Here is a 22,187-nt window from a genome sequence, read left to right on the forward strand (position 1 = left end):
AACCGCACCCTTACAGACATGCTATCGAAATACGTTTCAGACGACCACATTGACTGGGACCCGGCTCTACCTTACATTACCTTTGCGTACAACTCTTCCCGCCTCGAAACTGCTGGCTTTTCCCCGTTTTACCTCTTGTATGGCCGAGAACCGACGCTACCACTGGACACTGTGCTTCCGTCCACCACAGCTTCAACAAGCGATTATGCTCCTGATGCAATCGCCCGTGCTGACCATGCTCGCCAGCTTGCGCGCGCTCGTCTACAAGTGTCTCAAGACAAGCAGAAGTAACGCTACGACCTCCGTCACCGTGACGTCCATTTTGTGCCCTGCACCCTCGTGTTGCTTTGGTCACCATCGCGCAAAGTTGGCCTTTGTGAAAAACTGCTTTCCTGTTACACAGGCCCATATCGAGTGCTCCGCCAAGTGACCAATGTCGCCTATGAAATCGTTCTAGCCACGCCCACTACGTCCTCCGCTGTGACAACCAGTGACATTGTCCACGTCGCCCGACTCAAGCCCTACAACTCTCCATGCACTTTGGATATTTAACAGCAGCGTGACGGCGCTTTTGCCGCCGGAGGGGTATTATTACGATATCATCGAGAGATGCTCAAGAGACGAGCCGCCGCGAAAACGACGAAGTTTATCTGTACCCTTGGCGCGAGCTAGTGTCAGCCTGGCTGTCTGGCTCCAGTGTAAATAGCCTGTAAATAGCCTCTTTCGTCTGTGCCTCTCCACACGTAATAATATGTTCGTTCTTGAAAATAAAGTTCCATTGATAGACTGATTCATTCATTGAATGTCTACAGTGAAGCATTGAAATGCTGCATATTTATGTGCCATAAGAATAGTAGTGCACATTTTCATGAAATTATGGCAATATTTATTTCCCACATTCGTTCCAGCAGACGCAGTCACGATGTGGCATTGGCGATAATCTTGAGACACCCAGGCTTCTTGTCTTCACATTCTTCAACTGCATTGCTTCTTCTTCTTGTGTCCATTTTTCCTGCAATAAAAGTTGTGTTTTTCAATTGTGTATAGCACGATTTCTAAACAATGCAATTGCTCAGCATTCCAAGGTGTAAATATGGGCTTTCAAATGGACGTTGAATTGCCAGCAGCCGCTATTTGTCTTAAAATGGTCTTGTTCATTGGATCGGCTCTTTGTTTTTTTATTATTTCGAAGCCTCTCCCGACGAATTCGCGAGGGCCAGCATCTAGGCTGCGAAGGTGCACACCTAAAGGCAGAGTGCATGCCTGCTCACGCGAATCTGGTCGCGCCATGTCGGTGCTATGCTGCGAGCATATGAACGCTTTGCTATCTGCTGTCGTCAGATAGGGTACAAATGAAATAACCACGATGCTCCTGTTCTCCTCAACAACCGGATTTGAGGGACAAGTCCTGTAATGCGAGAAACTATATAGGAGGCATGAAATAAGCTAGCGGGCGGCAATGCAACCTCTGCTAAGGGGAACATTGGAAATCAGCTGACGAAGGGGCGTAATATCAGCGCCACAGGCCAGGTTGAGCTGTGAGAGAACTAGTTTTTTGAGCTTTTTGTGAAATTTGCAAATCTGAGGGAGCGCGAAGTTCTAAAAGAAGAGACAGGATGGGTCAGTGGGCATGATTGTGTGGCAGTGACTAGGGAAGACGTGGGGACGTCTGAGTTGACGTACGTTATATACAACGTCGCTATGTGCTTATATCTGTACTGCAATATGCTAAGAGAGCACAAATCAACTACATGGTTGCAGGTGTACTGAGGACGAGAAGGGGCGCCAAAAAGCAAGCTACCCGGTGGAGACATGCACTGAGAACACATTGGGCGCGCACGCTGAAATGAAATTTTACTGAACACCAAATATAACATAAACGCGCAGACGCTTAACCGAATGTTCGAGCACCTCATCAGCATTCCAAAGCTGCGGTGGTCATGCAGCCTTGAAAATCACAATGAAGTCATGTCACCAGCAAAACGGTGCGCCGTCGTTAACATAGCTACAAATAACACTATATTTTACATGCAAACAAAAAAAAAAGAAGCTCACACGCGGTTATAAGAAATCACAAATTCCGCTACAGTGTATGCCGGTCCAATTTTGAAAAATGAGCGAGGATGATACAGGACACAAAGTTTCAAAAATCGCACGCACAGCACTAAGAATAGAAAAATTTTGCCCTATAATCAGTACACATTCAAGTTGAAAACGTGTAGTCGGTGTCACCCTTGTGTAGAGCAAGGGAACGGCGCCCCTGGTCCGCTTCAGAGGCACCCAGCGATGCCTAATGGTAGCTGCTAGGCTCGGTATAAGTGTCAGGGCACGTGCGGCTGATGTATCTAATTTCGGGCCCAGCGCCTACCGTTAGACGTCGCAGACGTCCCGCGCTCCTCACAAGGGTGACACTAACTGCACTTGAATAACCAGGTTTGCCGTGCCAGCCCTAGTCGGTAGTTAATCTCCCAGAAGCATCCCTTTCATGATAGCTGATCCCTTTCATGGTGCTGCACAAGCATCGAAATACGCTAGAAATATATTTTGCTAGTGCCCTTTGGAACTAAATCTTCCACAGAGTAATTTTTAGAGGCAGGTTGGCACTTAGAAGAGATGTGCTGTGGTTGAAAACTATAAATGCAAATTTTGTAACCTTTGCTATTAGGCTCGCATTTAATTCTAGCAGGCACTATTCGTAATTAACAAATATTCTTTTGTGTACAAATAAAGCTAGGGACGAGCGGAAGTAGAAAGTGCGTGAGTTAAACTAGAACAATATACCTAATGTGGTACCTTTCACGGCAAAATGATGAAGGGCAGGCAAACAGATAATAAATAAATAGACCCAAAGCACTACTGCATAATTACCGCTGGCCACTATTACTCGACAAGATCCCAACACAGGTTAACATGCAACACCATGAAGTCTAAATAACGCTAACATCGGCTGTGCAAGAGTGTGCTGTTTTAAAAAAAATTGCAGCAGAGTCTTTGTCGCCATCTTCTGCGTTTGGTACAGGATCGGCATTTCAAAATTGTCTATTCTGACAACGGCATCTCCTCAACGCCTGTTGTCGTAGCCGCGAACTGCCTCTAACAACTGTATAGAGGACAGTTACGTAGAATGTGTCAAGAGTTTCCTCGCTCCCACTGCCAACACAGAGTACATTCTTGGCCATTTTATTGCGGAATGCTCAAGATGTTTTGAACGGCACTGCTTTCAATTGCCTGCAAAGAAGCGTAGCGCATCCTCTACAGAGTCCCAATAGGACACGAACACGGATTGAATGTGCGTGTCAGCATCCGTTTTATGAAAAGCTATGGGTGTTATAACGGGAAAACATCCGGTTTTGTGCAAACACGCGGAGTTTTTAGCGGCATATGACCGCGGCAGCGACGCGGGTTTTGTGCGCTGTCTTCAAAACATGGCTGAGTAGTGTCATCGGTGTGCTCGCTACGTATGAGAATGCAGTGACTTGGGATGATATCCTCCAAGGGTCCACTAGGTGGACTCGTACAGAGTACCCCCCTTGGTAGCCACTGAATTTTACGTGGTGACCTTTCTCTGCTAACGTATACATGTACTCTCTATTCTCTAACACGAGTTCTAAGTGTTGGTTGTTAGTTAGGACTGATAGTAAACATGGCAAAGCTGCTTCCGAGTCACTGAATACTGTCCATCTTTGACCTCTGCTTGGTGAACGAGACGAAGTACCACGGGAAGAACTACAGGTTCTGTATCCGTCGATGATGTCATCGAGTGACCCGTCTGGAAATGACGGTTGTGAAACTAGCTGGGAGAACGACGGCCAAGGTGCCTTATGTACTGGATTAGAATGAACAAAGTCTACAATGCGACACTCCACACGGACACTCGCGTGTTTTTCTGCGTATGCAGAATTGTATATAAGTAAGCACATTTCCAACGCTTAGCCGTTGTCGGAGCTAAGATAGCGGCACAAAATTTCTATCCGTGATTTTACAACAGCCAGACGATTGAAAGAAAAAATATAGCTTCGGAAAGAAAAGTTGAAATCTGAGCGGTCAACAAACTTTGTCAATCACTAAACATCGCAAGCCCACATCAGGAAAGCCGTGCGGTATCTGGTTTCGCTTCTTGAACAGCGATTCCTACTTAATGCACTAGAGCTTTTTCTGGGGCGACTAGAGACTCATGTGGCAGAATACGTTTATGCGAGAATAGTCGTAGAAGCAACTATTTCAGGCTCTCCAGTTCCCCGTGACATACCATTGTGCCGGCATTGGGAAACATATATTAATTTTATCATGCAGAAGCTCTACGCGGCTTTCGCTTTTTGTAGGCATCCGTTAGCACGGCAACGATGGGGAATATCATATATGTAAAACTCGGGAGGCAATGGGCCAACTGTTAGATAACTATGACGCACCCATGCGGGACAGCATTGCTCGGACAGAGCAAGACAAGTCTCTTGGTCCTGCTTCTGTATATACGGTAAGTATTCATAACAACTGGCATCATACCACGCTCATAGCGTGGGCCGGCTGTATTGCATAGGAAAAAGAAAATGATCGTCGCCCGCTTCGAGGGAGATCTAGAATGCCACAACATTTACCCAGACTGAATGGCTGGTTTCTGATAATGACTGGTTGGTTGGTTGGTTGGCTTATATTGCCACGCAACTTCAGCATCAAACATCAAGTAAAGGAGTATCGGCAGCTTTTTATTTATTTATTTATTTACTTATTATACCCTCAAGGTACGGTTGTACATTGCAGAGGGGAAGGGCAAGGTAAATACAGAGGCAAATAACACTAAAGTTGATTATAGAAAAAAAAATTATAAGCACAACGGAGCAAAAAACTTTCGAAGAAAGCGTCAAAGCTAAATACGTCGAAGTCAATAATTAATAGAAAGAACAAGAAAAAATATGGAAAGAAGGCAACAGCATGGCAAAAACATCGCAAAACATGGTGCACAAAATAATAAGAATGGTAAATAGAAACTTGGAAAGCGCGGCAAAAATACATGGCGTAACCAAAAAAGAAAGGAAAGAAAAAAAAGAGAACATACCATATAAAAATACAAGCCATAACTTATAGTTATGGCATAAGAGCAGTTAATATGCAGAACAACCAAACGCAACATTAATTTATAACATGAAACTTTGAAGTGTGGTTTTAAAGTTATTGGTGTCAGTTATGCTTGTAAGTAATGCGGGTAAGTTATTCCAATCTTTGCTCGTTTGGGGAAGAAATGAATATGAAAAGCCGACGGTGTAGCAGCGCGGAATGTTTACCTTTTGGCGGTGGTCAATGCGAGATGAAATGTGTGGTGGCGGTTCAACAAAGATACAACGTAATTATGCGTTGTGGTAATAGATTTTATGGAAATGACATAGGCGAGATAGTTTTCTGCGAGCTGGTAACAGCGGGAGGTGTAGGAGAGCTTTCATGTTAGTGACACTCGCAGTTCTTTGGTAGCTGGTGAGGATAAAACGGGCTGAGCGATTCTGTATTGCTTCTAGAGACTGTATGAGGGTGTCATGACCAGGGTCCCATACTGATGCGTACTCGAGCTGTGGAGGAATGTAAGTTGTGTACAATAAGAGTTTTAGCGATGATGGTGCTAGAGAAAGTTTCCGACGAAAGTATCCCAGTGTACGAGTGGCCTTAGAGGTTATGTGATCAAATGAATTTTCGAGGATAGATTGCTGGCAATGTGAACCCCCAAGTATCGATATGACGTTACACATTCTAGTGAGATGTTATTTAGCGTATAGGTGGGGCAGATCACGTTAGTACGAGAGATCCTCATAGCCTTACGCATTTTAATGCTTCATTACATGCGCCACATACGACATCTCTCATTTATGCTATCCAGATCCTGCTGAATTGCTAGAATATCTGAGGAATTAGTTATTTTGCGATACAAGACGCAGTCATCCGCAAATAGACAGATGTTCGAGGAAACGTGAGTGGGCAAGTCATTAATATAAATTAGGAATAATAAAGGACCGAGCTCGGACCCTTGCGGGACGCCGGAGTGAACTAGGGCTAAAGGTGAGTTAGCGTCATTAATGGTTACAAATTGAACACTTGATGTCAGAAACGCGCGAATCCAATCAATTATGGAAGCGTCTATGCTTAGAACGTTTAATTTATGAAGAAGCAATGCATGGTTCACTTTGTCAAACGCTTTAGAAAAGTCAAGAAATATACAGTCCGTTAAAAAACCAGAATCTATATTGGCATGTAGGCCATTAGTGAAGAGGATAAGCTAAGTGTCACAGGAGAAGTTTTTACGGAATCCATGCTGCATATCTGTGAAGAAGTTGCTATTTTCAAGAAAATTAACTAGGTGCGTGTATATTATATGATCCATAACTTTACATTGTACAAATGTAAGTGAAATAGGTCTATAGTTCTGTGGAACATGGGTTGGTCTAGTTTTGTGAATGGGGATTACTTTGCCAATTTTACAATCATACGGTAAGGTGCCAGAGTTGTAAGATTGCGAGTAAATACATTCTAGTATATTCCACTGTGTTTAGTAAGAGTTTAGTAATAATTTCGTCTACCCCACATGATGCCTTAGGTTTTAATTTCTGTATTGTGGATTTGATACCGGTTGAGCCGAAAACGATGGGATCTATGAAGTCGTAGTTGAATTTATCTCAGGCATCGGATCAGGGATCTGAGGTGATGAGAATGACTGAGTGAAGAAATTGTTAAGCGCAGTAGAACACGATAGGTCAGGCAATGGGTCCCCAGAACTTGTCAGCAATGATATTCCAGTTTTATGGCTATTTCCTCGTATGGTTTCCCAGAAGCGCTTTCGATTAGTCTTCAATAAATTTGGAAGTGTACAATTGAGGAATAAAAATTTGGCTGTCCTTACAGCCCTAAGATATGAAACTGCTGCGTTTTTATATGCTAGCCAATGTGTCTGTTTTCAGGAATGTTTCGCTGTACGGAATAAACGTTTTTTCTTGTTCGATAACCGATTCAGATGTGTGCTGTACCATGGTGCTTTATTGTTAGCATAGGCGCATCGAAGGGGCACGTGTTTGGTGATTAGCTCACCAATTTTATTTTTGAAAATAGACCAGTTAGTTTCGACGGAGCGTTGCAGATGAAGTGGTAGGAAAGTGTGTAGAATTATGCACAATTTTCAGTTGATGGCTTGATAGGTAGCTTTTTTATAATCTCGGAACTTGTTTCTGCGCAGGCCCTTTCTGTCGATGGGCCGGCGGAGCTTAGCGATGCAGCCGTGTTCTGCGAGTCGGGACTGCCTCCAGGCTTGTAGATGAGGTGGCCTAGGAACAGAAGGTCTTCGTAAACGAAACGGAACTTCTCGTGCTTCAGGGTGAGTTCAGATGACAGGATCGTTTCTAATACTGGCTGAAGCCGCCTCAGGTGATCTTCAAAATCGTGGCAAAGGCTACAGTGTCGTCAATATCGACGAGACAACTCTGCCATTTCAGTCCTGCCAAGAATGTGTTCATCACACGCTGGAACGTTGCAGGCGCAGCGGAAAGTCCGAATGGCATCACTTTGAACTCGAAGAAGCCGTCTGACGTGACAAGCTCGGTCTTCTCTCCATCCCTGTCGTCGACTTGAATTCGCCAATAACCTGCCTTGAGTTCCATCGACAAAAAATACTCAGCATTGCAGAGTCGGTCTAATGCGTCGTCTGTCCGTGGGAGGCGGTATATGCCCTTCTTCGCTACTGCGTTCCTGCTGCGATGAAGAACGCATAAGCTTAGAGTTCCATCCTTCTACACTAAGACCACAGGAGACACCCACGTGCCTTTCGACGGCTGGATGATGTCGTCAGGCAGCGTGTCGTCGACTTGTTGCCTTAGAGCTTTCGTTCTCGCGTTGACACTCGGCAAGGACTCTGGCGGAGTGTTCGAGCGGATTCTTTGGTTAATAACAGCTGGTTTGAACTGATGTTTGGCGAAGCCTGAATGACGTGGAAGAGCAGCCTTTGTATTGTCGGAGAATACTCGGGTTGTCCTTGCTTATTCATGGGGAAGCTTGGATTTCTGTCGAAGAGTGGTTCTGGAACTATGGTCGCGGATGCTGTTGTGGCAGGATTCGAGGGGACAAGCGTATTGCTGGTTTCCATAATTTCTCGTGGAGTGCGACCTGCTTGAACAGCAGCAGAAGTTGGTTAACATCACTTTCGCTTTTTTCCATGTAGTCGAGTGATCCCTTTTTTGAGGCAAATTTCATGATCGATCAGGAGAGATTGGTCGCCCTCGATTACTTGTACTAGATGTGTGGATGTTTCGGTGCCAAAGGAAATGACAATGACCTTTGGTATGCTTCGAGTCAATTTTCCATGTCTTCAAACGACGAGCCACTGAAGGTCGGTAGCTCCCTCGGCTGATGCAGCACGACGGAAGGCGCTGGCGCTACCATTGCGGTTGTTGACTTGACCACGATATTCTTGATGGCCTCAGGTAGAAGTCCTTGATCCGGGGGTAGGTATTGTAGTCTACGGCATGCTCGAAGTTCCGGGTGAAGTTGCTACAGTCTTCCACTTGCGGGCTTGGATCGCGGCTTTGTGGGGGCGTCCGGTACATGAACGCACAAGCACCTCCACCAGATTTCACGTAGTATTTATGGGGGAGAACACAGCTGCAGAAATATGAATAACAACTTCTTATTGCATGAACTTGTGCCCACAAACGCAAATTACACTCAAAACACGGCGATAGCAGCGAACATAGTCGGCGATCGTCGGAATCGCGTATTCCAGTCAAGCGCGTCGCCTTTTATAATTGAATCATCGAAGGTTCCATCACTGGTGCATGTACGTCTTCCGAAAAGTTACTACACAATTCGCGTAGCGCAAAGAATCAGATTACACAAGGTTTGGTAACAACAGACAACGGACAGAACCGCCGATAACATTCCAGTAAGTTCGGATCATACGGGCGGGTTTCGCGCTGAGTGATAACTTCAAGTCGTCTGTGGTGGAAATGCAGTACCCGAGAAAACGATAAACAGTTATACGTGTACGTCATATATATTAAAGTAGAAGCCGTGGATGGGCACGTGATATCTAGTGAGAGCACATTATTAAAAATTAAAAATTTTGTGCAATTTCTCGTGAGTTCGAAACAATGTGATCATGAAATTTAAGCTGTGTAACAGGTTTGTTTTGCCCACGTATGAAGGTCCAGCATATTGTTGGGTCACTTTGGATGAAGTTTGGCAATGCCATTTGAAATTACTGTCTTTTGCTGCTCGTAGAGCGTGCGCTACTAGTCTGCTCGCGCAGGGCAGCCAATGAAGGTGACAGCGCATGCCGCATTCTGAATCGCTTAAGCTTGCGCCTCGTTTGAATGAGGTTACGCGTCAATCAGAAAAGTTTACTTATGAAATGTTTTCAGTTTATTGTGCACTAAGGAATTTATACAACGAAGCCACATATATTGAAACTGAAATCAAAGAACATCGAAATGATTGTCATTGAAATCAATTAGGCATCTATCAATGCTTGCGTCATCAGCACGTGAACAATCCTGAATTAAACAGAATAATTTTGCTTGCTTACTGTGAGAGCTAAGTGACACGGAAACACTAACGAGATGATGGTCGGACAGTGCCTGCTGTAGAGAAATAGTAGAACAAGAAAGACCCTTCTCGTTTGAAAAAATAAAACTTAAACCGATTTACATGCTCCCTGTTCTCAGGCTGGCTCACGAACAACTTGGATTAGGTTGTGTGCAAGCATAATGTTAGAAACAATCTTACCCTGACTGTTTCAACTTTCAAAGGCTTGTAGGCCGTCTCAGTGAACATCGGGTAAGTTAAAATCACTACCGATTATTTTTGGATTTGAAGTATTCCGCCATATGAGGTTGTCATTTTCTCAAGTAATACGGAGCTACATAAAGCAGTCTACATAATGCCTACAAGGTAAACTGAGGACTCCAATATAAGAGTTTCACACATAAGCTCTCAGTATCAATAATATCACCCAATAACGTAGTTTCAATAAGTCCAGCAACACCCCACCCCCTCTTCATGAAGCATTGAGTTTACGGTATAAGTTGCACTTAGCAGGGATAAGATCTTCATTTGTCTCATCGCAATGCCACGTCTCGGTAATGATTGTGGTAGGTGGATCATGTTGAACTGAAAGAATGAATCTGTTCTATGGCGTTAGCTACGTGCGTTTATGTTCACCGGGCATCCCTGTAATGCTTAAGATTTCGTACGTTGGTTTCCTGTTTGCGACCCTTTGTTTTTGTTTTTTTCACGCGTTTATTGCTAATCTCGCCCCACACAAAGGTTTCCCGGCCCCATGTGAAGATTATCCTGGAGCAAAGTTATCTTTTGAGCTCTTTGAGCATCCTTGAGCTTTTTACGCTTAGCACTTTCCCGGAGTAGCTTTAGTTTCAGCTACAAATATCTAGGTGTAACAATCACAAGCCGTCTTTCCTGGAACTCACATATAGATAACATATGCTCCTCTGCATTTAAAAAGCTGTGTTTTCTGAGGCATAAACTAAGAAATTCACCTTCTCACGTAAAACTTCTAACGTATAACACTTACATCAGGCCAAAGCTCGAGTATGCTTCGGTTGTTTGGGACCCATTCACTAAACTTAACATAGATAAATTAGAAAGGGTTCAAAGAAAAGCTGTTAGGTTTATCTATTCCAAATTTAAAATCACCGACTCCCCCACTGACCTCATGGCGGCTAACAATATTGAAACACTTGAAACGCGAAGAGGAAAGCATCGCCTTGAGTTTCTTCATTCTTTACTTAACCATAAGTTTGCTTTGGATCCTTCACAGTACATATCCCCTCTAACCACACGTCATACCCGACATCATCACATTCACTCATTGACACCGTATTTTGCGAAAACTGACTGTTTTAAATATTCCTTTTTTCCGCGGACAATATCCGATTGGAACCATGTTATGACATCTTAATAGTTTGCAATATTTGTCTCCTCATTTTTATGTGTATTTCTTTTCATTGTGTTCTGTATCTTTTGAGTTTTAAGAACATATGCCTGTCCTGCTTGGACCCTGAAAAGGGTCTGCAGTATGTACTAAATAAAATAAAATAAATAAAAGTAGCCTTTAAATGATCATGAAAATAAATATAGAAGATCATTTGTTTCCTCTCGTTATTGAATATTTCCTTTTTTTTATTGAATTCTTGCATTAAGCAATTACAGGTTGTTTACCGCGCTGCCTCCGTATATACCGAATATGACTCAGCCCCACGTCACCGCACTTGCCAGGCCGTTCCCCAATCGGAGCACTCACCCAACGTGGCCTGAAAACCTCACATACATTGATATCGTTGAAATTGCGGCAACTGCTGAGTATCAATTTGTGAAGTTTTTTGTGTGCACGGAAGATGGCCAGACCACACGACACTTCAGTTCGCGTGGCGTTCCTCAAGTGAGTGCTCCCATCTACCCTAGAAAATCTCATTCTCATTGGCCTTCTTGAATTTCTTCCAGCTGCGATGTACCGATGTCCAGAGATGCCTTTTGTGTCTAGACATCATATGCAACATTTCCTGAGTAACATGCAGAACTTCGTAAGGCTGGTACTCTGTTAGAGTGCAAGAGATAACACTTTCAAGCCTCTGCAGAGATATAGTAATGAAAACAGGGGCTGTTCCGAGTAATTGCGCCACCAGAGAACAGTGACTGCTGGGATTACATACCAACGATTGTGTGAGTGCCCACTACACATAACTTCAGCTTAATATATTTCCAGTTCTTTAATAAAAATGTCATGCTTTTAGGTAGCATAGGACTCTTGTGTTTCTAATGAGACAAACCAATATGTTATTCGGGTTTTACACAGTTCCGCAGCAGGACATGCCTAACGAAGTACGGAGCAGTACACCAATAAGCTTGATATGTTAGGTTCCAAAACCAGACATTTTACTTTCATGTGTGATTTCATAGTATATGTTGCATGATGAACGCAAATATGGTCGATAGAAAGTATGCATATGTTACATGTTCGCAAGTGGTCTGTGTAACTAGTTTCTGGCTCTCGTTGAACGCAATGGTGGCAACACATCTGCCTTCTTTTGGTGTGTTAAATTGTTTCCGGTTACGTTGAATACTATCTTGTTCGCTCCCCTTTTAAAGACTACATGAACTCTGAAAAAGATGTCTTAGACGTTTTTAAATATAGTCATGCAGCTCTATAAATCACCTTTGAACTGGCCTCCTACAGTCTTCTCCAGGGCCCGAGTTCGCAAAAACCTTTTACACAGCTTTCGTTCGTGAGACGAAATTCCAGGCAAACCTGATGCGGAGCATATGAGTAGCGAAGGCACGCACCCATCAGTAAAAAGCACTTTCGGAAAGAGATCCTTGGGAATTCGGCATCAATACCTTGACGCGAAGAACTAACGTTCAGTCTAAAGCATACTTGTTGAATATACATGACTTAAAGCTCAAATGCACTTCTGCCTTGTAATTCTTGTCACTCGAAGATTTTGAAACAGAGTACTGTTTCACATTTTCTGGTGCATGCCATCCTGAAATCATGCCATCATATTGCAAATAACCAATTGCAGGTGGTATGCCTGAATGACAGTAAGTACCGGGGCGAGCATTTTAATTTATACAGCAGAAGAACTATGAACGAAAAAAAAAATCGGCAAGAAAGAAGTCCGCGGCAAATTGATAGCTGGTGTTCCTTGCATATATGAACTTTCGCATCGATAAAAAAAATTGCATCACTCGGTTCGCACAGTCTCTGCAGCTGCATAAAATTGGTAGCGCGTGTAAGATAGTCAATAGCAGCTGGGCTCCTGCACAAGTGGAAGGGAAATTGGGAAATACAAACCAAGCACGTGAACTTATGAACGGTGTAACGTGCCTTGTCTACAAGATCTTTTTTTTCTTTGGTATTTCGTACATGCGGCGAAACTGGCCGATGTGTGCGTGAACGCTTACACGAAGGAAACAATCGTTCTGATCAATAGCTGTCACCAGGGAAAACTTCGGAGCATTGTGCTAGATGCGATTATACGACATTGTTTGACCCGGCTGCACCGTCGGCGCGCGAAGTTAACATAAGGATGTGAGATACAACTGCGGGCCCAACAATATTGTCCACTGTGTCTGGCGCCTGTATCCGTCTATGACGCTGCCTGAAACACAAACTTCACTGCTAAAAATACCGACCAAGCAAGTGGCACTGATTTTAAATGCTTTTGTGTCGTTTTTTTCATTTGTTTGTTCTTTGCGGGCATGTGCCTTGCCTTCTATGGGCAAATATATCAGTTTGCACATCATCTTGTGTGTCTGATCTCCGGTGCTCTATTAGAACTACGCAGAACAAATTGGCATTCATGGAACTAATGTGCGGCAGTATGATGCCCTACTTCTCTCCTCCAACAGACACAGCGATCTACCTGCGTATAATTACGCGCGCTTCTATCGTCTTATTACTCTTATTGTCAAAGTGCACCGATTGACTGAAAGAAGCTGGTCATAATTTACATGCTGCTCCGTTGACTGTACATCCCTTGAGCACGGCATTACATGCATGAGTGTAACAAGGTAAATAGGTTTGGTTTTACGAAACGGGTTGCACATAAACTCCACATTTAACTTCGTTTATAACTGAGAATTATAAAACCTCTACCCCAAAGATTCGACTATCTCACCAGACTACATCGACTGCCACGGAGATGGATGCTATTCGCTGTGCACTTCGCGTAATTTCTGATGAACTACCCAAGACATGGAGTGTGTTCAGTGACTCCAAGGCTGCTTGCTCTTCATTGTTTGGTTTCTGTCTTACACCGAGGACACCACGAACAACTAATTCTAGAAATCAGACTGCTGCTTCACCACCTCGTCAATGAAGGTCATGACATCACGTTACAGTACATTCTAGGCCACTGGCATACTGCGCAATGGACATTCCAATGCAGCAGCACGATCTGCACATGAGGAGGGCTTGCAAGACTCCATTCCATTCTCAAGAACAGACGCAGCAATGAAAATTCATGTGCTTGCAAATGAAGCCATATGATTTTTATGGAACACCAAGCTTGAAGCACGCACGTCTGCACCGACTGGACCCGTCCCTTTGACTTCGACCTCCCTCTGGACTCTCTCAACTCGAGACAGCAGTGCTTTACCGACTGCGGCTTGATGTCGCTTTCACAAGATCTTTCGCCTTCCGATTCGATATGGACGAGAGCGCGGATTGCACTCACTGCGGTGGCGAGGAGACTATAGAACACGTACTGTGCCACTTTCCTCAAAACAGCGCGCACAGTCAGTCACGAGTGGCCGTCTTGGCACGCCTTGACGACAGGCCACCTTCAGGACAATCTTGGAATGCCGACATGAACTGTCGTCGCACCGAAGGTCGGTCAAGACTTTGCTGACGTTTTTACGTGGAAGTGACCTTATGATCCCATCCCATCCCCACCCCTTTCCCTTTTCACGCCTTTCTTTTTGTCCCCGCTCTTCTTTCCGTCTCGACTTCCCCTTTCCCTCGCGCAGGGTAGCAAATCGTAAACTTGAACTCTGCTTAACCTCCCTGCTTTTCTCTCCTTTGTATTTCTCTCTCTCTTTTTAAGCATTCAATGCTACATTCCCTAGTAGTTCTTCCTTTAGTCTAATTTGTAATTATACTGGACTGGGAAACTTTATTATGGTCCTGCAGAACGTGCTTAGTGCATAATTATTCAATATAAAATTTAAATACATGAGCATTCCTACATGTTGGCGGGAAGTGCAGAGTCTAAAGCAAACTTCTACGTAACAAGTCGCACGCAAATATTTGCTTCTGAATAAAAACTTCTAATCAAATACATTTTAGTTTAACAAATAATTTGTTTAAGTGGTAGCGCATAGTGTAATTTGATTAGCTTTACCAATAACGAATTATGTGACCAGCTACTTTATTCACGACACAAGTTGTAATAAGCGACGCAGGTTTCAGAACTGGAATGTGGCGCGATCGAACTGCAGTAGAATGCCTCAGATCAAGCCACTGAGAAGCGTCACCAATGCGCATGTTTAGGCAGGCAAAGAAAGAGGCTCAGTATTTGTTTCCTCCTTTTAAAGGGTCTGACAACCAATTTTCATGGTACCCCCCCTTTCTTTAGTGCAGTGGAAAGCTTACCGGCCAGCGTGTCTAATGATGAAGTAGTAACGCGGAAAACGCCGTGGAACATTTTGTATGAGAATTTTTTGATCTGCAGGGAAGATTAAGTCGTTCACTGGAAGCATGCTGAATAGGTGAGCGCGGTAGCGATCATATACCGGCATTAGTGGGAGGCAGACGACAAGTGCCGCCTTGGTATGAGACAGTATTGTTTTGTTTATGAAGTCGGTGTCCCTACGATTCATGGTTTCCAAAGTGTTAAAGTGTTTCTGCGATAATAGCTACGTGTTTTTGCTGTTTCCTGTCTAATTGCTTTGGCATTTGACTAGCCAAAGGAAACCAAGCGCATCGAAAACGAAACGACGCTTTACCACTTGATACTCGGTTCGTGTTGCCGTAGCCAAGCGTGCGCTTCTAATTTCCGATTTCGTCTCACGAAGACCTTAGCGAGCTGGAAGGAAGGATTTTAGCTCGCATGCGTTCTCAGAATTTAAATTCTTACGAAGTAGGACGCGAACGTCATGCTTCAATGGACGAAAGCGGCAGCGGAAGCGACTTATCCGACTTGCAGGATAGACCACCGTCCCCGCCACAGGCAGCACACCTAGAGAATGCTGATTGGTAACTGCTCACTCACACTAGGCCGGCCCGAAACCGATTTCGGTCTGCCGACTGTCGGCGACGGCGTTCCTTCCTTCGTGTCGGCGCCTCTGTCACACTGTACCGCCGCCGCCAATCTGCCGACAGTCGGCGGACAGGTCGGTGTTGGTACAGTGTGACAGAGGCACCGACACGAAGGCAAACACGCACCCATTTACGGCACAACTCATCGATGGCATCACAGGGAGGTCATAAAACTCCGGGTACTTGCAGATCCGTGCTATACCCGCGCGCGTACAACAGCATGTGCGCCGCCAAGCATGTTGGATTATGCGAGCGCCGCTCGTTAGCGTGGACATTGTTTGCTTCGTAATACGCATAGAATAAAGCGTAAGTGTCTAATAATACACTAACTGAAATTTTCAGCAATAATCATACTGTACATAGTGACATTCGACTTATGTACAGTTATCTCTTGACTACACTCGTAGTATCAAGATTGCACCGCCAGGCCTCGCCACTTACGGGTTTTTCTGACTCTCGTTGCGAATTTAAAATTATATTTCCTACTTAAATCGCGACCAGTGAGCTGGATTCTATCACTATGAATCGTGGTCATTTCATTTCCATCAACGGCTCCCAACACATTCTGGCTAGTTGTCAGTTCCTTTAACGCTCCATCAGATGGTCTCTTATGAATTGAACAGTTGCGGCTACGTGTTGATAGCAAAGCTTAGCACGTTATTGCCAGGAAACCACATAGAAGCTAATTTTTCAGCTTTCCATTGCCTCCACCGGGACAGTCTCTCCTAAGTGCCAGCAACAATAAAGCGCTGCTCTTCATAGAGGATCCAGCTCCTTAGTAACAAAAATATTTTGCGCAAGATCCGTATACGTTGAAATCCCTCCCTACCATCCAACGCACCAATCAAGCGAACTGACTAAAATCCTTGTTCTTCCCTCCCTATTTTTCTGCTTGAACAAGTTTTTATTGTCGCTGCTGATGTGTTCACAAGAATAACGAGTGATAGTGATGAACGAAATTGTTTAGACGTCAAGCCAGCTCGTTGTGTTTACCTAATTTATACAATGTTAAAGTAAGTTCACATGAAAGTGACGTAGAAGTAATTGATTGCTATTGAGAAATTCCTCACTTGCTTTTGTGGGACACTAATTATAACTGTACTAATTACATTTTCGAATGGATTAATTGTGATAGTAATCGGTTATTTTTTCTCTAACGTGTGTATGGTCTAGTTTATTCTGACCGGAATAATTACGAGTTTCAGGGAAACACGGTAGCAATTCTTATTCATTTTAAGAGTTACATCAAGCGCGTAAAAGGTCTTACCGGCACCCTCTCGATGGTGGTTTAGCTGTCGATTTGAGCTGTCCATGCTGGTATGAGCAAATCAGGAACTTGTACCGAAAGCATTAATTTTACATAGCGCTAGCTAAACATGAACGAAATGTTTTTGTTGCTTCGTGTAATGCTGCCGCCTAAAAAGGAATGCCCAACTGTCCGAAAACCATGAGGTAAAATTGTACAGCCTCCTGCACCAGTGTCCAGGAGACTGCAGCTCGTTCGCGGGCTCCACCTCCTCTGTCCACTTACAGAATTCTTGCTTCCTGATGCAAACTAGTGTGAAAGTATTGTCACATAATAGATCAGTGCTGAAAGTACCTCCAACATCATTCATAAAGCTATAGCTACCAATTTAATCGCTGTGTGTGTGGCTCGGCTTAGCTCCATGGAGATGCGCTGAATGGCATGTCATGGAGTGAATCCAAGAGCAACCTACTACTCAGAAGTGGAGGCGCCAGACGAAGTCGCGTGTTGTATATCTAGGTGAGTTATGTGATGCGATTCTAAAAGGTAATGCTTTGTGACGGCCTTTGCAGTTTTGTGGCAAAACATTGACCGGCAATCTTAAATAAATGAAATATGGGTCATCTTCACTGGGCATTATGTTATTGGCCAACATGTATAGAATTACTTTGACGGTTCTGTATTATATATTAGAAGCAGTTATTTACAATTTAATATGTGCTTCAACAATATCTGCACAATTTAGTTACACCAAAACAAATCGCGGCTACCGTACGCTGCGTCCACTGGCAGAACTACATAACTCCCACAGCGACCGCCACCACGGCGCTGTGTGTACCTTCCACTCTACTGCTGGGAGTTGGTGAGACGGACCATACGTGCATCGACATCAAGTGAGAGATTCTTGAGGAGGATCGCGTCCTGGTTACCGCACCAGTTTGCGAACCATCAAACAGCTTCCTACAATTTTCAGGCGATTTCACAGTGAAGGTGTATGTGACTCAGATCCAGGGTTTCGAGCGTCTGCGAGCAGAAATTATTATCAGCAATGGCTCGAGCGCCATCGTCGTCTTCGATGGCGCCCCTCGGTGCAACCCCACGGACGCGCTCGTACCAGGGCTCTCGCGTTCGTCTTCTTCCTCAGCTGGCTCCGTTGTGCAAAAACCATCATCACTAGTGGTTTTTTAGAGTGCGGCTGACGTCACGGTTCAATAAGTGAACGACTGATCGTAACTGATCTCAGTTTCATTACGCCGGTGCAATGGCTAGGCCCCGAGTCAGGACTGCAGAAGAACTGCGCGCGTATGAAAAGCGAGCGAGGGAGCAGCGAGGAGAGCGTGTTTGTGGAAGACGGCGTGCGGACGTTAACGCTTCGCTGGATGAGCGTACCCACGAGACGGCACGTAAGCGACTAGCAAGAACCGATGAAACACTGTGAGTCAAGGAATGGCGCGAAGCCCCTTCAGCGTCAAGGGGTCAACGTGGATGAGCAACGCGCATTTCCAGAGACTTCCTCGATCTTCATTTCGGCTCTACCTCCAACGTCTGTCACAGGCTGTGGTTCGATAACGGCCGTCGTCGTAATGGGAGGCCGCGTTTGCGGGGGTATGAGCCATTGCTTAAAGGGGTATGGGCCATTCATTTTGTTGCGCGACGGACACATTTAACAACCGAGGTGATTAGGGAATTCGTGTGGGTACCTATATCGTCACGATGACCGTAGATTAGTACAATAAATATGTTCGCACCTTTGTTCAATATTTTGTATCACCTCTGCGTCGAGCGTTAAGCAGCTTCGCTGGTCATCCACCTTCAGAGTGGAATGACTCTTGAACTTTTTTTATAGTCAAAGATTGCAAATGAAAACATGTGATACTAGCGCTCACCACAGGTCACTGTGAAACATTCAGAAGTCTCTACAGCCCTTTTGTCTTATCGGGCTGAAAATTATAACAGAAAACGAGCGATATCGCCTTATTACGTTGCGAATTTGGCCCCTTCGACTTTTTCCATCCATGGATATCCGTAACTTATTGTTGCATTGAATTTCACGCTAGTGAGCCAATGCGTGCAGGCAAATTTATTAATATACTCTCCATGGAAAAAAATACCAGACAAATTAAGAATATTGTTTTTTATGAATCATGGCTTTGAAAGGATTACGTACCGGTCATACCGTCTTCCTCGTTTTCCACGTGTTGTAACTATTACCGATGCACGCTGTGTTCCCGGCATTCTTTCTTCGATTTTTACGTCATGTAGGACAGCTAAAGCAGACGATCGGTCGTCCCCTTGCATCATAGAAAAAATGAGAGAAGTTGTGACAAACACTACCAAGAAGTTGAACCTAAAAGACTTCATTCTTCACAGTCGTTTATGCGTATCTTTGCACGTATTTCTCACACGTTCACAACTATACTCGCTGACAAGCTCCTGTGGCTATAAAGGGAAAGCTACGGAGGCAAAGCGCGCACAAGTGAGAGCGCTTCTGAAGAGAGCCCCGTGTTTTCATCCACGTTAGTTTAAGCTGGGGAAGAGAAAATATAAACACCTTATTAGCAGCGGTTAAATAAGATAAAACACGGCACTGAATGTAAAGGCTTACTTAGTTTGCAGCTTTTGTCTTCCGCGTCTGGGCAAATGCGAAACCGTCGCACGTGGAAGCTGCGTCGATTCAGCGTCTGGTCCGAGCAACCAAAAGTACTTTTGAGCGCTGGCGGACTACTTCGCGCGGTAACATATGTGCAGACGCTTCGCCCTCGCAGTTTTCCCTTCCTTGCCACAGAAAGTTGTCCGTGAGTACATATATGCGCCTACAAAGGCAAAGAAACCGAAGTTTTCTTTTTTTCGTGCTTGTGGTGCGCATCTGTTTTGTACCCATTGTAACGTTAAAGGGAGGTGATTCTGAGTAATATTCTTATGTTTCAAAGGCTGCATGACACAGTGTTATGTGTCTCTGGCACTAGCACAAATAATGAACAAAATATTCTTTTACAGATATTCTATGTCTGCACGCTGAGGCATACATCCAATGAGGCAGAGAGACTTAAGAATGGGAAAAGATTATAGTCCCTTCGTTGAAGTTTTTTTTAAAGCGAAAGCTTTACTGGCCGCGCACTTGCGATTTCGCCGTGGCTTTGCTCCGAGGAGGCAGATGACGTCACACCGCGTTCCTCGTCACATCGCGTTCCTCGTTGTTGCGCTTGCCTCCGCTCGCTTCGCCAGCTACGTCGCATGCCTGAAAGCATGTCGGAGGATTGGAAAGGAGAAGTCGCGTGCGCCGCAGCAGCCACAGTTGAGGCGGCAGTATGGACGGCGACAATTCTGATAAGCAGGAGAAGGCCTGGAATCGACATCGGAACGAGATGAAGAGGAAACGAATCGCCCAGGAAACAGACGAACAGCGCGCCGATCGACTGGCTAAACGCCGCAACATAGCTAGACAACCAGACTAACCTGGACTTGCAATCAAGATCAACCAAAGCTAACCATGCTACGCCTTATCTTTCGCTACGTATATCCTGGCAAGACACTGCCATCTTTTTTTTGCGCGTTCCTTGGCTGCTCCAGCTCTCGTTTGCGTTCTAACTGCGCCTCGGTGAGGCCAAGCGTCCCAACGCACTCGCTTGACGGGGAGGGGTTTATAACTCGAAGGACCACTCGGCGGCATTCAATTGGACATTATTGCTGTTTATTTTATGCGAAGCATATTACGAGAGCTCAACCCAGCTCCTCAGGCGCGGCGGTGTCGCCTTCAATACCACGTGACACCGTGACGTCACGACAGAGGAGAAACGGGGCTCCAACTCGCGCCGTCGCTCGCGGTGTCGCGGCGGTATATAAGCAGCTGCGCTTGTTTCTAGGTGGCTTTGGCTCAACTCTTGCGAGATGGGCTGGGTGGGAATCGAACCAGGGTCTCCGGAGAGTGAGACGGATGCGCTACCACTGAGCCACGAGTACGATGCTTCAAAGCGGTACAAAAGCGCCTCTAGTGAATGCGGTGTTGCCTTAGAAACGAGCTTCGTTGCCGCGCCGAACGCTGCGTTGCTCGACGCTCACCGCGTCCAATGCGGGGCGCGTAGTCGCTGCGCAGTAGCCCATTGTCTTACAACCCTTGGCGGGTCGACGGGAACGCTGTCGCGTTCCACTCTTGAAGGCGAAGCAGAGTAACGCATGAGTTGTTTCTTCGTCTAGCCGAACCAAATATAGCCAAGCAACAGCAGTTCACCAGGCTAAACAGTGGTTCAACTACTAAAATAAAGGCTAGTATGCTTCGCATCCGGGGCTTAACCTTAGCTAAGCCACAGCCATTTTTTTAGACACTCGTTTTATACTCATGACGTTGCGTCACCTCGGCCCGACTGGCTACGCCGTCATGTGCGCAACGATGCACGCAGTAGACCATACCTTTCGACGTGAGGTGGACAGTGATGCACGCACTAGGCATATCTTTGGTGAACCAGGACCGTGGAGCTGCCCTGCCATAGGGGAAACGTGCTCGTCTCGCACTGTGGAGGCCTGGGTTCGATTACAGCCCAGACGAATCCTACCAAATTTTCTTTTCATAATCAATGAATTTCTTGTGAAATTTAAAGTTTACCGGCAAATTTCAGAGAGCCCAGCTCTTAGGCGACCGTTCCTGCGGTGAGCTTTGATGTCGGCGTCGGCATCAGCGTAACTGAGTGAACGAGCACAGCGAAAGGTAACAGCGAACGCGGAACGCAGACGGTGGACAAAAGACGCGAGGAGGTAAGCGGGAGCAGGCTGCAGCGCAACCAGGGGGCGGAAAGCAGGTATGGCGAAAAAGGTGAGGAGCAAAGCGGAGTGCCGGCACGGCCACGCATGCAGCATGGCCGCCGCCGCCAGAGAATGCGCTCCGCGAGAGCCACACATTTCTATGTGTTCACGCTTTCTTTCTCAACAATGAGTAACGCAACGGGTGGACATGCTGCCTGAGCAGAGGATCGGCGCCGCCGCTGAGAGCAGCTTTTCCTTAAAGGGACACTAAAGTGAGAAATGATTTCTTCTGCATCAGCAAATTACCGTTCTACAACACCAAAAACACCACTCTTACAACGATAAGACGTTAGGTAAGCCAGAAAAAGCGCAAGAACGAAATACGGGTGGCGACGCCTACTT

The 22,187-nt window shown here is 45.3% G+C and overlaps 1 long non-coding RNA gene across 1 annotated transcript; it reads right to left on the reverse strand.

Moving 5' to 3' along the window:
• Positions 1–863: 863 nt before the first annotated feature.
• LOC129382351 (uncharacterized) lies at positions 864–19,853 on the reverse strand. The gene is made up of 3 exons (XR_008610429.1): positions 19,654–19,853; positions 19,216–19,575; positions 864–1,012 (listed from the first exon to the last, which is right to left on the reverse strand). It is a non-coding gene; the product is annotated as an uncharacterized lncRNA (long non-coding RNA).
• Positions 19,854–22,187: the final 2,334 nt, after the last annotated feature.

This window comes from Dermacentor andersoni, chromosome 6 (assembly GCF_023375885.2).
Source record: "Dermacentor andersoni chromosome 6, qqDerAnde1_hic_scaffold, whole genome shotgun sequence".
NCBI classification, from domain to species: domain Eukaryota; kingdom Metazoa; phylum Arthropoda; class Arachnida; order Ixodida; family Ixodidae; genus Dermacentor; species Dermacentor andersoni.